Raw genomic sequence first — 15,828 nt, 5'->3', positions numbered from 1 at the left:
ACTACAGGCATGGCTTATTAGTAATATTTTTTAAACTGTAGCATCAGTATGTCATGTTAGGAAATGCAGAAATACCAGTCAATTCCATTTCGTCAGGTGCAGTGATGAACATAGAAATATAATATTTTGGTGACTCTGATTTGCATCATCCTCAGCTGAGTAAAGGTTAGAGGTTGGTATTGTCTTTAAAGATGGGTCTACTGCAGAGATTGGCACTGTCTGAGCCAACTTGATTCAAAAGAATGTGCAGCATTTAAATGTGCAGTGCATATGAAACATAATTCTATATACATTGGCGAAGATTAAAGGGAGAAGTTAAACAACTTATGGTATTAAAGAATAGTTTCCAAAGAAGCACTAAAACTTGCCAGGGGCTAGAACTGACAGGGAAGCCAAGATCCTGAAGAGCTAAGGTGATGTCACAGTTCGGAGGTGGGATGGCTTGGGCAGTGGCAGTAGAAGACTAATAGGTGACAATTGTAAATTACAATGATTTATTGGATAATACCTTAGCTGTGAGTTAAAATGATTGTACACAGCCTGTTTTAATGCACTCTCCTCAGCATAGTAAGTAAAAGACTTGACTACATCTAATGCAGTGATTATCAACTAAGCCTTTACCCCAAAATCACTTGGGGAAAACATCTAAGCAGTGTTGATGTCCACGACCTATTGCAGATCAACTGAATCAGTATCTCAGAATAAGACATTGTCATTTGTAAAAGTTCCCAAGATTATTCATATATGTGTGTGTGCGCACGTGCACACACCTACACACACGCATACATATATATGATTAAAAACTATTACTGATCCAATTGATCAGGAAATTGAATGAAAAACAAAAATTCTCAGGAGTTATAGCAAAGAAATTCACCTCCATCCATGCATTCCATAAGATGGCATTGACAATTACTCTGTGACTAAGTAATAACGGTAATTTTTTTTTTCTGGGATATATAAAGAACTCCAATTAATCAATTAGAAAAGAAAAGCAACATAATAGAACATCAGGTGATGAATATGACAGACAATTCAGAACTGAAAAAAAAATGTCCAATTAAAATTTTGAAAAGATGCTCAGTCTAACTGATAATCAAGGCGACAACATTTTACACTAAAATATTTCACTTTCTTATACCTGGCAAATTTTTGGAAGTTTAACTCTGTAGGGGGAAGAATGGAAACGTAAATGCATCTATACAGCCAGTTGAATATAAATTGTATTTAAAAAAGAAAAATATGGTGGAAAATTTGGAAGCATTATCATTAAAATTAAATATCTGAATGCCATAAAAGAGATAAATTCTACTTCTGGCAAAATGCCCTGCCAAAATACTCAACACATTTGCACAAGCTTTTCAAATTACATTATATATTTCAGCATTGATTGTAATAGAAAAAAATCTGGATATAACCTAAATTTTTATAAAATAAGATAGTAGATATACACTTAGGTATATTCATACAAATGAATTAAATAAATTAACAATAGTTACATGCATCAACATGGATGAGTTTTGTATACATACATGTACATATGTGTATTATGTATGAGCAGTTTTGGTAAGCAACTTTGTTAGGGAGACTTTATATATTAAATATATAAAATAATTCATAGGAGATGTACTACCCAGCTAATGCAGAGTGTTTGATCTGTCAAGAGGCTTAACAATGGGATAGAGAAAGAATCACAAAAGATTGAGGTATATCTTAATTTTTTTTCTGAAAAAAATTTGAAGCAAACGCTGAAAAACAAAGATTTGTTTTAGCCAAAGTGTCTGTTATTCTTATTTTCTGTTTGGGATGTGCATAATAAAATGTAATTTAAAACACCAATTTAAAATTGTATAAATTTTGATATATTTATTTATTGGCCAGTTCCTGTAGAAAATTAATCAATACTATTTGTGTTGTTGTAGCAGTAGACTGTGAATTGAGCACAATTAATATGTGGGAGGTAGGGGTGAGCCCAGCAACATTGAGGTGTCATAGAATGTTAGGATTCACGGTTTCTCTTCAGTTTCTGTGATTCATGCCTAAATAAAATTAAATGGATATTCACACTAATATGTAAACTCCTCATGATGGCAGTTTTTATCTGTTTTGTTCATTTCTGTATCATCATTAGGCACCTAAACATTGCCTGGATCATAGTTGCTCCTCAAATATTTTCTGAATAAAGGAAGTCTTTTAATAAAATCACCTTATTTTAATCCCAAGGTCGGGGATCATTAAATATCATTCAATATAAATCATTTTGACTAGCAAAGGGAAATTCACAAATGAAATAAATTTCAAACTGAAAGCATTTTCTATAGCAAGTTTCTTGATGACCAATGATTATTTGAGTTTATTTTTAGCCCCAATAACAATTTTGGTCATCAGTGATAAAGACAATGCATGAACTCTATTTGGTGTTTGAATGATGGTAAGGATATCCTTAGAGGACCAAAGCTCCTCAAGAGTTTATGAAAATGACCTCTTTGTTCTTGTTTCATCTCAATGAGCAAAAGGTGGTGTTATAAGGAGATTGTCCTGCTTCCACTATAACAATACTTCATCAAGGTAAATTAAGAAATAATTGGAAACAACCCTGTAACACATTTTCTGTTATGTTTATAGTTATGTAAATGTGACCAAGAAGACTTTCAGTATTTTCAATGAGCAAGACATTCTAATCTATAGAAGCAATTCCATATGTGTTCACAGAGAAGAATAGTAGATGCCATCCTTCAGATTCTAGACCTTTCTGAGATTCTCATCTAAATACAAGCAGTTATACGATGCTGAAAAATATGCTTAGCAAGAAATTCATAGCTTGGATAAATATGTAATCTTTAATCTAAAAAAGATATTAAAACTAATTAAAATAATATAATTTTCAAAATATCTATTAGCCAAGAAGTTAATTTTATATCAGTGGGCTTACACCTTAAAAAACAAACAAACAAAAAAAACTTCTACTTTTGGGGTTTTGCAAACAGTCATTAGACTGACGAAAGCTATGGGGAAGATGGAGAAATCTTCTCTTCTGTCTTTTATCACACTAAGTGGAAGCTTGTGGTGGAGGGGTCAGCGAAACTCCTGCATTTGTTCAGGTGTGAATTTGGCAGTCTGGGCTTCAATATTGGAATCATATTTACATTCCTTTTTTGACTCTCAGTGTGTTCATTCTCCCTAAAAGTTTTTATCTTTGGAATTGTAAACATTCCCCATTTGATAAACTACGTATTAAACCTATACCTGGGCTCTTTTATTTATTTCTTACCACCCTTGTTTTATTTCTTTCAAAAGGGTCAAAATCTTTTTTCTGGGAATAAAAGCTTTACTCATCTGGTATCCAAAAAACACACAACCCAGTTGGTCTTCTGCAAACCTCTACATATCATAATGACGTATCTGCAGGGGCAGATCCTTTGGATATCAAATGCTGCTGAGCATTATTGATTCAGATTCCCTTAATTCCCTGGATTTGCTGAGTTAATATCTGTTACCTCTAGGGAGACCCTCAGCTCATCTGCAATGGACATCCTGTACCCAATCCTTCCATTCTACATAGGCTTTCCCTCCATACACCCAGCAGTTTCATTTGAATGATATATTGGCATACCAACTTTCCTCTATGAGATCATGCTCTGTTTTGTATCGTTCAAACATCTCCAATGTCATACATTTGCATAGGAAATCCTCTCAATACAAAATCATGCAAAAAATTGTCTAATGGGTATGTTGCCATTTAGAATTTAAAATAACAGCTTCCTTGTCTTAATTTGTAATCACTGAATTCCATGAACATTTCTGTGATAGTAGTAGAAAATTAATAAACATCTATTTACCTTGACTAATTTCTGACTCATATACATTTTTATGACCACATATTTTAGGGCTTCTATGTTGTGCAGGATTGTCTGTTATTAACTAAGCACCACCTCCATTTCTTTCCAACACAGGTAACTGTATTTCTCCAAATCACTTTTCAGTAGGCCCAGGCTTAGAATTTGCCATGAGAGGCAAATTTGGAAGGTGGAAGGGAGGAAGAAGGCACTAGTCTCTGGAAGCCATGGTGTTCAGAGTCAATGGAACCAGGCACACGATTTTCAGTTTTCCACTTGTGGCTAGTTTCCACTTAGGAAAGACTACAGATTCCTTTCTAAAATTCCTTGGATAAATCTTGGTGCGCTTTTGCCCAAGATTCATTTCCTCTTCCTGTTCCAGTGTTCCAAGGTTCTGATCTGCCTCCAGCAGTGTTCCCGCCTTCTCTCTCTCACCTCCTCCACATCCATGCAAACCTTAATTTTTGACCTGTGCTCCATACCCTCTCATGCTTTCAGTGACTCTTATCCTGTGATGGAATCTGGAATGACCGTATGTTTATAGTGCTTTTGGTCAGGAGTGGATTTGTATCCCATTGATTCCAAGTGTTCTGATTGTTTGGCAAGGCATCAATTTCTGTTGGTAACCTAATTAACAGAGGTCTATGTGTCTTTCCTCCTCAAAGACCTGTATAACTAGTTACTAATCAAAGAAGAAGGTTCAATAAACAAGTGCCGTCATGCTAAATTTTAGAATACATTCTTTGTTGTATATTACCACCCAACCAGGTATGAAAATCTGTAAACAGATAATTATCAAATATATCACTTCCTTCTTAAGTTATGAACTATATGTGACAAACTATTGAATATCAAACATTATGAGATTTTAACTGGGGTGAAATTCTGAATTTCCTCTAAACTAGAGTTTTTATTTAACAAATACTTATTGAGTTTCTTCTATTTGTATTGCAGCAAAATACTGCAAATATAAAAAACACATTATTTTGTATTCTACCCTTTAAGATAATTCATGTATTGGGTGAGATAATGTGTGAAAAAAATTATTATAATTTAAAAAGCTCATTCTTATGAGAATAGATGTTTTATGTGTGTGTGTGTGTGTGTGTGTGTGTGTGTGTTTCACCAGAAAAACAATATTAGTTAAGCTAACCACAACAGGCCACTCTAGTGTGTTATTTCATACTCTGGCCTTAATTGATCCAAATGATAGACACTTGATGAGGTGCATATTTTTCAGCCTTTGATAGTATCAACCTGAAAATAATCCTATATATAGAAAAATGCCCCTATGTATAGCCAGTCAAAATAGAGAGTAGTCAAAACAGTTAATAACTGAACAGAATAAAAATAAGTTATATGTATATATGATAATTGAATTCCTTAGTATAAATGTTCTATTTTGTATTTGGAGCACTTAAATAACTGAACAAAATATCAGTTTCTACAATTTACTCCACTCTTAGAGGCAATCAACCAATAAATTCATCTAATGTTAGTTATGACTTTTGGTTGAAGTTTATTTCTGTTGTCATCAAATTTGTTTGAAAAAGGGAAAAAATGACAGTAATAATATTAATTGGATAACTACTAATTATTGTGAAAGTGAAAATTACGTTGTATTCTATTAACTTTGGAAGATTGGTGATACCAAATTATCCTACAGAATACCTATAAATGTGAGATTTCTAAAATATGTATATACACTTTTATATATAAAATTTTATATACACAATATACTATATATATATATATATATATATATATATATATATATATATATATATTATATATATATACACTTTTCCAACTGCTCATGTTTTCAACAATCTTGGTGTGCTAATTATCTAATTAACTTGGATAGACGATCCAATTATAATTCTGAAGTTCACTGTGGCAGTATAATTATTTTTTTATAATCATTAACTTGGCTTAATCACCTTTAACACAAGTTTTGTAGGTCCTCAACTAATTAGTTTTAGTAGCTAATTACTGAATATTGAGAAATTGGATTTTCACTAAGATCTGATAACGTCTATTGTCATCTGGGCAGGAATGTGAGGACACTGTGTACATGACACTAAATAAAGTTCACTAAAGGTCAATTTTCGTTGAACTCAAATTCTATAATATAATTGATTTATAGGGAAATGTATAGATGCATAGCAAGTAGTCCATCATTAACTTCTAATAGAATCATTAGCTTCTAATAGAATCTTTGATTTTGTCCACATGTAAACTCCCCTTCCATGCAAATTAAGTAATGATGAAAAAGTCAATTTCAGTTGCAGCTTTAACTAAAATGATTTTTTAAAGTTAAACTCTTAAGGGAAAAAAATGATAAATGAGGAAAATTAATACCTTATTTAGAAGTAAATATAACTTTTCTAATTCTATGTTCATTTGTTATTACTTACTTTAAGGTTCTTTTTTGTTTAAATTTCAGTCCCTTACATCTTTCCCTAAATTTGGCATTCTCTATTTTTCTATTTTAAAGGCAATACGCAGTATTTCTAAATTCTAACACCAGTTATAAATGTTTCTCTCTGCTGTATGATATTCACTTTGAAAAGTCACTTGCTGAAAGTCATTTACGTTGGCAAATTATATTCATTATAAATTCTGGAAACGAGTTCAATAGATATTTGTTCCCTTTGGATTATTATTTGGATGTAATACACTGATTTTGTCCCCAAAGATGAATCAAAGTATTTCCATATTTATGAAAAATAAGTAGTCAAATATATCTGAAATTATGCATACGAATACCCAATGGCACATACACTATAATTTAAATTTATAACTTCAGAAATGTTGCCATCTGTCTTACAAACAGCAAGAAACCAGCCTTAAATAACTCAAATGTGATTCATTTTTATTAAATTGTATTGTTTGTATATTAAACTATAAAATAATTCATATAAATTGGCAAAATCATTAGGGAATAAAAAATAGATTGTGTATCTCTTTATCATCTTTGTTTTAACCAGAAAAAAAGAAACCATCATGCTTATGGAATAAAGTTTAAGATAAACTGGATTTACTAATGTCAAATAAGAAGTCAGAATAATTCACAATCAACGACTTGTAGGGTTCAATACAGATCGGACAAGAAATATTTAAACTACTACTGCCTGTAGACACTCCCCAACCTACTTTTTTCCCAAGGGATAGAGATTGACACTAAGGGAAAATAAATAAATAAATAAATAATCTGCTCAGTGTTAAATAGTGCCAAGTTGTGGAAATATGTGACAGTTCTAATTCTCATTGCATTTCTGCTGTGCTATATTGCTTCTTACTAAGTCCCAGCAAGAAATCATAGGACAGAAGAGAAAACATTGGTTCTTCCTTCAAGAATAGTTGTCATCTTATTATCAAAACTGAATGCAAGAAAAATTACCTAAATTAGTAATTGAGAAGATACACAAGCCATATTCATTAATTTAAGTGCTAGACACACAAAACTGTTGGCAAGTTGTATAAATTATATAAAATTTACATATTATGAGTAATGTTTCTTTTCTACATAGTACAATTTATCTTAATTCACACTAAAGTGATTTGAAAATTGGAAAACATGTTGGAAATGTCTTCCTACTTAGAATTATTATATAGTTGTCCTCTCTATTAACTGATGTGCGATACAAAATGATATTCACTAGTTTTTGTGTGAACAAATAGGTAATAAATACAATAGGTAATATATGCCTATGGTTCAGAAGTTCAACAAGATTGAAGGGCACATTTTGTATAGTAAGATTATATGAACACTTACTTCAGTTGTATAGTCCTCCTAGTCCCCTCTCCAATGTCAACCAGTCATCTTTAGCACCTAATTATGGTTCATACAGAGATATCTAAGCATATTTTATAGATTTCAATACATAGTAGCATATAGTAGCCCATTTGGCAGATTGGTCTTTCAGTTAATAGTATTTTTTTCATGAAATAATTTTCAGTATCTACGGAATACTCCATTGGCATTTTTGTAATTATTTAATTTGACATTTACTAAGGCATACTTTATATTTTTTATGCTAGACATAATTTAATTTCCTTCCTTAAAGAATATTTCACTAAATATCACGTCACACATGTCCAAGTATATCTGTATCAAAAATTTCTATATATGATGGCTACATCAAGGGATGTGGTAGATTGATATTAATGTCTCTAATAGGTCACCCTGCCTAGCACCCATGCCCTTTGACATGAGACTTTCAAATGAATCTTGATAAAGAGATGGGGTTTATTTCCCTAGCCCTTGATTATGAGTATAGCTGTGTAACTGGTTTGTGGACCAGTGCAATGTTGGAGAGCAGGATGCAAGAGAGGATTGAAAGACACTTTCAAGACTACACTTGCTTGCCTTGTACTTCTCCCTTCATCATGAGAAGATGATCACACTAGCCTTTTGGAGTGCTGTGAGAGGCACCAGGACTGCTGAATAGGTTGCCAACACATATTGATCCCAGGAATGCAATGGAGGCCAGCAAGGCCAGAAGAACTAACCCGCCTAAATCACTGTTTTCTTGCTTGTGAGAGTTCAAAACTAATTGTGTTTAAGCTACTGAGTTTGGGATTGTTTGCTATATAGCATTTTTATTGGAATTGATAACCAACATAAATGAATGTGTGTTTTTTCATTTGAATAGAGATTATGCTATTAATAAGAATGATACCATATTTTACTCTAACCAGCAATATAAGTAAGAGAACAAAGCACTATGAGGTTAATTTGTTGTTATTTTCCAATTGGATAGATGAAAAATAGTATTCATTATAGGTTGTATTTCTTATAGGTAAGATCATTATGCAACAATAGAAATTAAAATATTGGCAATTCAACTGAAGGACACTGTGAATTCCTCCTGATTATATAATCTTTCTTTCCCCACTTGATCACAATCCTAAATTTGGTTTGTATCATTACATATAAATGTAAATAATTCAGAGAAAAAATACCACATTTATTTTTATGGTATTTTCTAGATACATCATTCTCATTTTACTTTGTTTAAAATGCCTATACTCTTAACATTTTTAATAGTGTCTTTTTATTATATATATATATATATATATATATATATATATATATATATATTTATATATATATATATATATATATATGATAATTTTAGGTCAATAATAGCTATTTTGAATAGAGATATATCTTGATGTATTGCTGCATCATTTGTGTAGTTCCTTTTTATATATGTTTACTTTTTCATTTTTTTGCCATTTTTATTTATTAAACTTTATTGTGGTACTAATTCCACTGTTTTTAAGTAAACTTTTATTCTTCAATTATTTACATTAAGCATGTTAAAGAAAATTAAGCGCAATAAATCAATTTACTGAAGAAAAATCAGAACACTCTAACTTTGAACAGTCTTTTTTTGTTTTACATTTTAATATTACTCAGAATTTTAGTTCTTTGATTCTTTAAATATTTTGTCAAATGAAATACACTATCATTACTTCTATATAGTTAAAGTTTGCTTATACTTATGTACAAATTTATCAATATTGTAAATCAACTTTTATTTACATCTCAGAACTTTTTTTTTAATGCATATTTCCTGTTTTCCAAACTATTACCATGAAAAGATACAATGGAAATATCGAATTAACAGAAAACAAAAGTGAAAATGGCTACAGGAAATCTTTGTATATCAATAATCATCCTAAATGTAAGTAGACTGAACTCACCAATAAAAAGATACAGAGTAGCAAATTGGATGAAAAAACAAAACCCCACCATACACAGCCTCCAAGAGACACATCTCAGCCACAAGGACAAATATAGACTCAAAAAAAAAAAAAAAATGTGGAAAATGATACTCCAAGCAAGTGACATCCAGAGAAAATCAGGTGTATTCATACTTATATCTAACAAAACAGACTTCAGTATAAAAAAGTAACAGGAGACAATGTGCGTTGTCTTCTATTTATGTGTTATGTCCTCTTATAGTATTGTCCCCTTTATCATTATGGATATTTCATAATGATAAAGAGGACAATACAATAAGAGGACATAATGCATATCAATATATATGCACCCAATCAGTGAGCACAAAATATACAAAGCAACGAGTAGCAGAACTAAAGGAAGAAACTGATAGAAAATAAAATTATAGTAGGGGACCAAAAAACACCATTGACAGCTATAGATAGATCATTCAAACAGAAAATCAGTAAGGAAATACCAGCCTTAAAAAATACATTAGACCAAATGGACATAACTGACATTTACAGAGCCTTTCATGCTAGAATACCAGACTATACATTCTTTTCTGGTGTACATGGAACATTATCAAGGATAGGGTATATCTTTGGACACAGAACTAGCCTCAGCAAATTTAAGAAAATTGAAGTGATACCATGCATATTTTATGACCACAAGAGTTTGAAATTGGAGATGAACTGCAAAAAGAAAGTGAGGGAAAAACACAAATACATGGAGATTAAACAAAATATTATTAAAGAATGACTGCATTAAAGAAGAAATGCAAGCAGAGATCAAAAAATACATAGAAACAAATTGTAATGAAAATATATCCTATCAAAATTATTGGGATGCAGTAAAAGCAGTAATAAGAGGGAAATTTATATCATTACCGCTGGCTTTTAACAAACAAGAAAAATCTCAGGTAAACAACCTGATGGTATACCTTAAAGGCATAGAAAAAGAAGAACAAGTGAAACCCAAAGTCAGAAGAAGGAAGGAAATAAAAATCAGAGCAGAACTAAATAAAACAGAGAACAAAAAGACAATAGAAGAAAATAATGCAACAAATTGCTGATTCTTTGAAAATGATTAACAAAATTGACAACCCTTGACTAGGCTCACTAAGGAAAAAATAGGAAATGAATAAATAATCAAAATCAGAAATGAAAGACGAATAGTAGTTACGAATACCACAGAAATACAAAGGATCATATAAGAATACAATGAAGGGCTATATGCCACCAAAGTCAATTATTTAGAAGTAATGGACAAAATTTTAGAAACATATAGCCTTCATATAATGAATTCCAAAGAACTAGATACTCAAAATAGACCAAACAACAGTAAGGAAATTGAAACAATCTTCCAAAAGCTTCCCAAAAGCAAAAGTCCAGGACCAGATGACTTCACTAGGACATTCTATTACATATTTAAAGATTTAATACCAGTTCTCCTCAAACTCTTCTTAAATATTGAAGAGGCCATAGTCCATAACTCATATTATGAGGCCAAAATTACCCTGATATCAAAACCTGGTAAGGGTAATACACAAGGAAAAAAAAATACGGATCAATATCTCTGACGAATACTGCTGCAAAAATCCTAAACAAAATTCTAGCAAATCAAATACAACAATGCATTAAAAAGATTATATATCAAAAGCATGTGAAGTTCATTCCAGGGGCACTAGAATGGTTCAACATATGCAAATTGATCAATATCATACACCACATACACGAAATAAAGGATAAGTATCATGTGATTACATCAATAGATGCAGAAAAAGCATTTGGCAAAGTATAGCATCCATTTATGAATAAAACACTTAATAAAATGGGTATAGAATGAAAATACCAAAACATAGTAAAGGCCATATATGAAAAACACTTAGCTAATATCATAATTAATGGTGAAAAACTGAAGTCCTTTTCTCTATGTTCAGGAACACTACAAAGTTGTCCCCTACCACCTCTGCTATTGAACATAGTACTGGAAGTCCTAGCCAAAGCAATCAGCCAAGAGAAAGAAATAAAGGCATCCAAAGTAGAAATGAAGAAATTAAATTGTCACTTTTTGCAGACGACATAATTCTTTACGTAGAAAAAAACCCCAAAGACTCCACCAAAAACTTTTAGAAACAATAAACGAATACAGTAAAGTTGCTGGGTACAAAGTCAATGTACAAAAATCCATTGCATTCCTACATGTTAAATATGAAATTGCAGAAAAATAAATGAAAACAAAATTCACTTTGCAACTTCAACACAAAGAATAAAATACCTAGGAATACATTTAAGAAAGGATGTGAAGCACCTACAAACTGAAGAATATGACATTCTTAAAAGAAACTGAAGAAGACACAAAGAAATGGAAAGCTATTCTATGTTGAAAGCTATTCTATGTTGGATTGGAAGAGTCAACATAGTTAAAATGGCCGTATTATCCAAACAATATAAAGATTTAATGTCATACTCATCAAAATCCCAATGACATTTTTTTTTTCAAAATATAGAAGAAAAATAATCAGATTTGTATGGAAACAAAAAAGATCCCAAATTGCCAAAGCAATCCTAAGAAAAAAGAAGAAAGCTGAAGGTTGAACACTCCCTAACTTCAATTTGTACTACAAAGTGACAATAATCAAAACATCATCGTATTGGAAGAAAACAGACACACAGTGCAATGGATTAGAGTTGAATACCCAGTAATAAACCCACATATATATGGATAGAGAATTTTCAACAAAGGAGTCAAAAATATACGATGGAGAAAACAAAGTCTCTTCAATAAAGAGTGTTGGGAATATTGGAAAGCCACTTGCAAAATAATGAAACTACAGTGCTGTCACCCTATACCAAAATGAACTCCAACTGGATGAAAGATCTAAATATTAAGCCAGAAACAATAAATTGCTTAGAAGAAAGCATAGGTACTAAACTTATGGATTTTGAGTTTGAAGAGGATTTTATGAATTGACCTCAAAGAAAAAGGAAGTAAAGCAAAAATAAATGAATGGGACAATTTTGAACTAAAAACTTCTGCATTGCAAAATAAACCATTAAAAAAAAAGATCCAAGCAAACTTAGAGGAGAAGATATTTGGAAACAACGCCTTTGATAAAGGGATAATATCCAAAATATATGAAGAACCCTTATAAGTCTACAACAACAACAAAGCAATTCAATTATACAATGGGCAGAGGACCTGAACAGAAACTTCTCCCAAGAATACATACAAATGGCCAACAGATACAGGAAATAATGCTCAACTTCACTAGTTGTTAGGGAAATGCAAATCAAAATCACAGTGAGGTATCACCTTACACCTGTTAAAATAGCTATCATCAAGAAGACAAATAATAAGTGTCGGAGAGGCTGTAGAGGAAAAGGAACACTCATACATTGTTCGTGGAAATGTAAATTGGTATAGCCTCTATGGAATAGAGTACAGAGGGTTCTCAAAAATTTATGAATAGATTTACCATGTAACTCAGCAATCCTGCTTCTGGGTATCTATCCACAAAATCTGAAAACATTCATCCATAAAGATGTACTCCAATGTTAATTGCGGCATTATTCACAGTGACCAAGACATGAACATAATTAAAGTGTAGTTTGATAGATGATTGGATAAAGAATATATGTTGCATAGGCACAATGAAATACTACTCTGCCATAAGAAAAGATGAAATACTGTCATTTGTGACAACATGGATGGATCTTGAGATTATTATGCTAAGCAAAATAAGTCAGACACAAAAAGTCAAGAACCATATGACTTCACTCATGTGTGGGATATAAAACTAAAAAGAACAAAAGAACAAGACAAACAGATAAAGAATCACAAAGTCATAGACACAGACTACAGTTTAGTGGTTACCAGAGGATAAGAGAGGAGAGAAAGTGGTAGACAAGAGAAAAGAGGATCAAATATACGGTGATGGAAGGAGGACTGACTCTGTTTGATGAACACACAATGAGATATAGATGATGTATTATAGAAATGTACATTTGAAACCTATATAATTTTACTAACCAATCTTACTCCAATACAATAAATAAATAGAATAAATAAATAAATAAACAAACAAACATTGCCTTGAGAATATCCTTAGTGAAACCTGTTTTTTTTGTTTATTTGTTTTCCAAATCACATGATTGCTTAATTCCAAAAATATTTAAAAAATGAGTACACAGTTCTAGATTCACAGTTACCTTATTACTCAAATTCCTTTGACATGCAATCGATATATTTTTAGAGAGTATTTGTGTTGCTAGAAAGGAAAATAGATATATTTTGGGGTGTAATAAAAATTACATATATCTAATATAATAACATAAATATATCAAATATCTAACAAATTTGTTGCTTTTGTGAATAATGATGGCTGCTTTCCTGTAAATAATCATGCATATTGAGCTTGGAAACCACCTCAAGAGAGAAGCTCTATATGCATACATTGAACTTAAAGATTTCTAGAGTTTCTTCTCACATTAGGCTTAAACAATACTAATACTTCGGCTTTTAACATGAAACAGTGGATAAAGGATATTTATTTTGTGTTGTTTCCTTATAATGATTTGGAGCGAGGGAAAATCGAAAAAGTGTGATGTTTGGATAATGACAGACAAGTGAATCCACTGTGAATACTTTCTTATTTCCTCCTCTCTGAGAAACTTCATTTTTTAAAAGATAAATGTTAGCATTAGAGGTATTATATAATTTAAATATCTAATTCAACACTTGTCACATCATTGGTGCACCTTCCATTCCTTTTCTTTTTGTGTTTTTTAATTCTCTATATTATGAATATAAAAATGTTTAAACCTCAGTGCCCTTTTTTTAATTGTACATATTTCCTCCTCTGTCTTCTGATACAATTTAGAATAGGTAGGCAATTTTCATACTGGCACTTAAATATTGTATGTTCTATATTATATATGTACATGTATAATATGCATGATATTCATATATATATGATATATTATATATAAAATTAATTTAACCTATGTTGCATTCATGAGTAAAATCTGCACGCACACTTGCCTCTAGACCAGGAGGAAAACAATTTCAGGATGGAGACTGCTTTTAAATATTACCGTTTGCCTAACAAAAAGATGGGCTTCCCTTTTTGAGACCAGTGATGGCCATCAGTCTGGGAGATGTGACCTGACAAACATATCTACGAAAGAAGCTAATACTGCCTGGCAAGAGAATGATAATAGTCAATAGCAGTTGGATCGGGCATGCAGTGGATGTGCACTCTGCCCCAGCAGGTTGCTTCCGGCAAGATACGAGTATGTAACATTTCTAAGCTTTAGTGTCTGCCTCTTTAACTCTCCTTCATGATTCTGTTGAAATAATGCACACAAGTCCTCAAAACATAATAGCTATCATTTTAGATATTAAGTTATAGATTAGACCATAGACCTTTAGAGTCAAAATATACCTATGTTAAAATGTTGTGCTAAAACTTACCCCTTGTTTGAATTTTGGGATTGTTACTTGATTTTTCATCTGAATATTTGAACTTGACTTCGCATCTAATTAGGAGTAGGTGTTGGATGATAAGGAGAAATAAAGAAATGTGTGTAAAAATGTAATCGATACATAAATTACTTCTGTAAGCAGTGGCTTTATAAACTAAAAAATAAAAATAAAAAGTTTCCTGAAAGGCAAGAGTAACTGCTGGATAACAGAACCACTGTAGAGGTGATGTTTTGCTAAGTGGATCAATAAGATTTTTAACATGACTTTGATATGAGATAAAATTTCATGTTACAGAAAATTGTATTGTAACTTATAATACTAAGAATGATTTGAAGCATCTTTAATAAAAGAAAATGAAACAATCATCCAGGTCCTCTAATGTAATAAACTCAGTTCAAATTATGCAGTTTCTAGTAGTTTAAATCATGTTATAACGTATTCGCCCATCTTCTCTACATTTACAAATTTTTACTTTTGGACTTAACTGAAACATTCATCTAAACTTTTATTTCCTTTTAGTGTTAATTAATACTGCTCTGTGCTCTTTTGACTATTTTCTGGCTCAGAAGATTCTCATAATCTCTTATCGAGCCTATGTACTTTATAGCCTTTCTTAATAAGTTTTTGACCACATAAATAGCAAAATGGGTTTATAGCATGTATTATGAGTCACATATGCTTAAAAATGCAAGAGAATCTTCGGAAACAAAATAAGTTTACACAATATGAAGAAGTAGAAATGATTTACCCAAATTAAAGTGGTATTAC

This window comes from Rhinolophus sinicus, chromosome 3, assembly GCF_057876585.1.
Source record: "Rhinolophus sinicus isolate RSI-liver-muscle chromosome 3, RSI-T2T, whole genome shotgun sequence".
In the NCBI taxonomy this organism is placed as follows: domain Eukaryota; kingdom Metazoa; phylum Chordata; class Mammalia; order Chiroptera; family Rhinolophidae; genus Rhinolophus; species Rhinolophus sinicus.
This window is presented reverse-complemented; position numbering follows the sequence as displayed.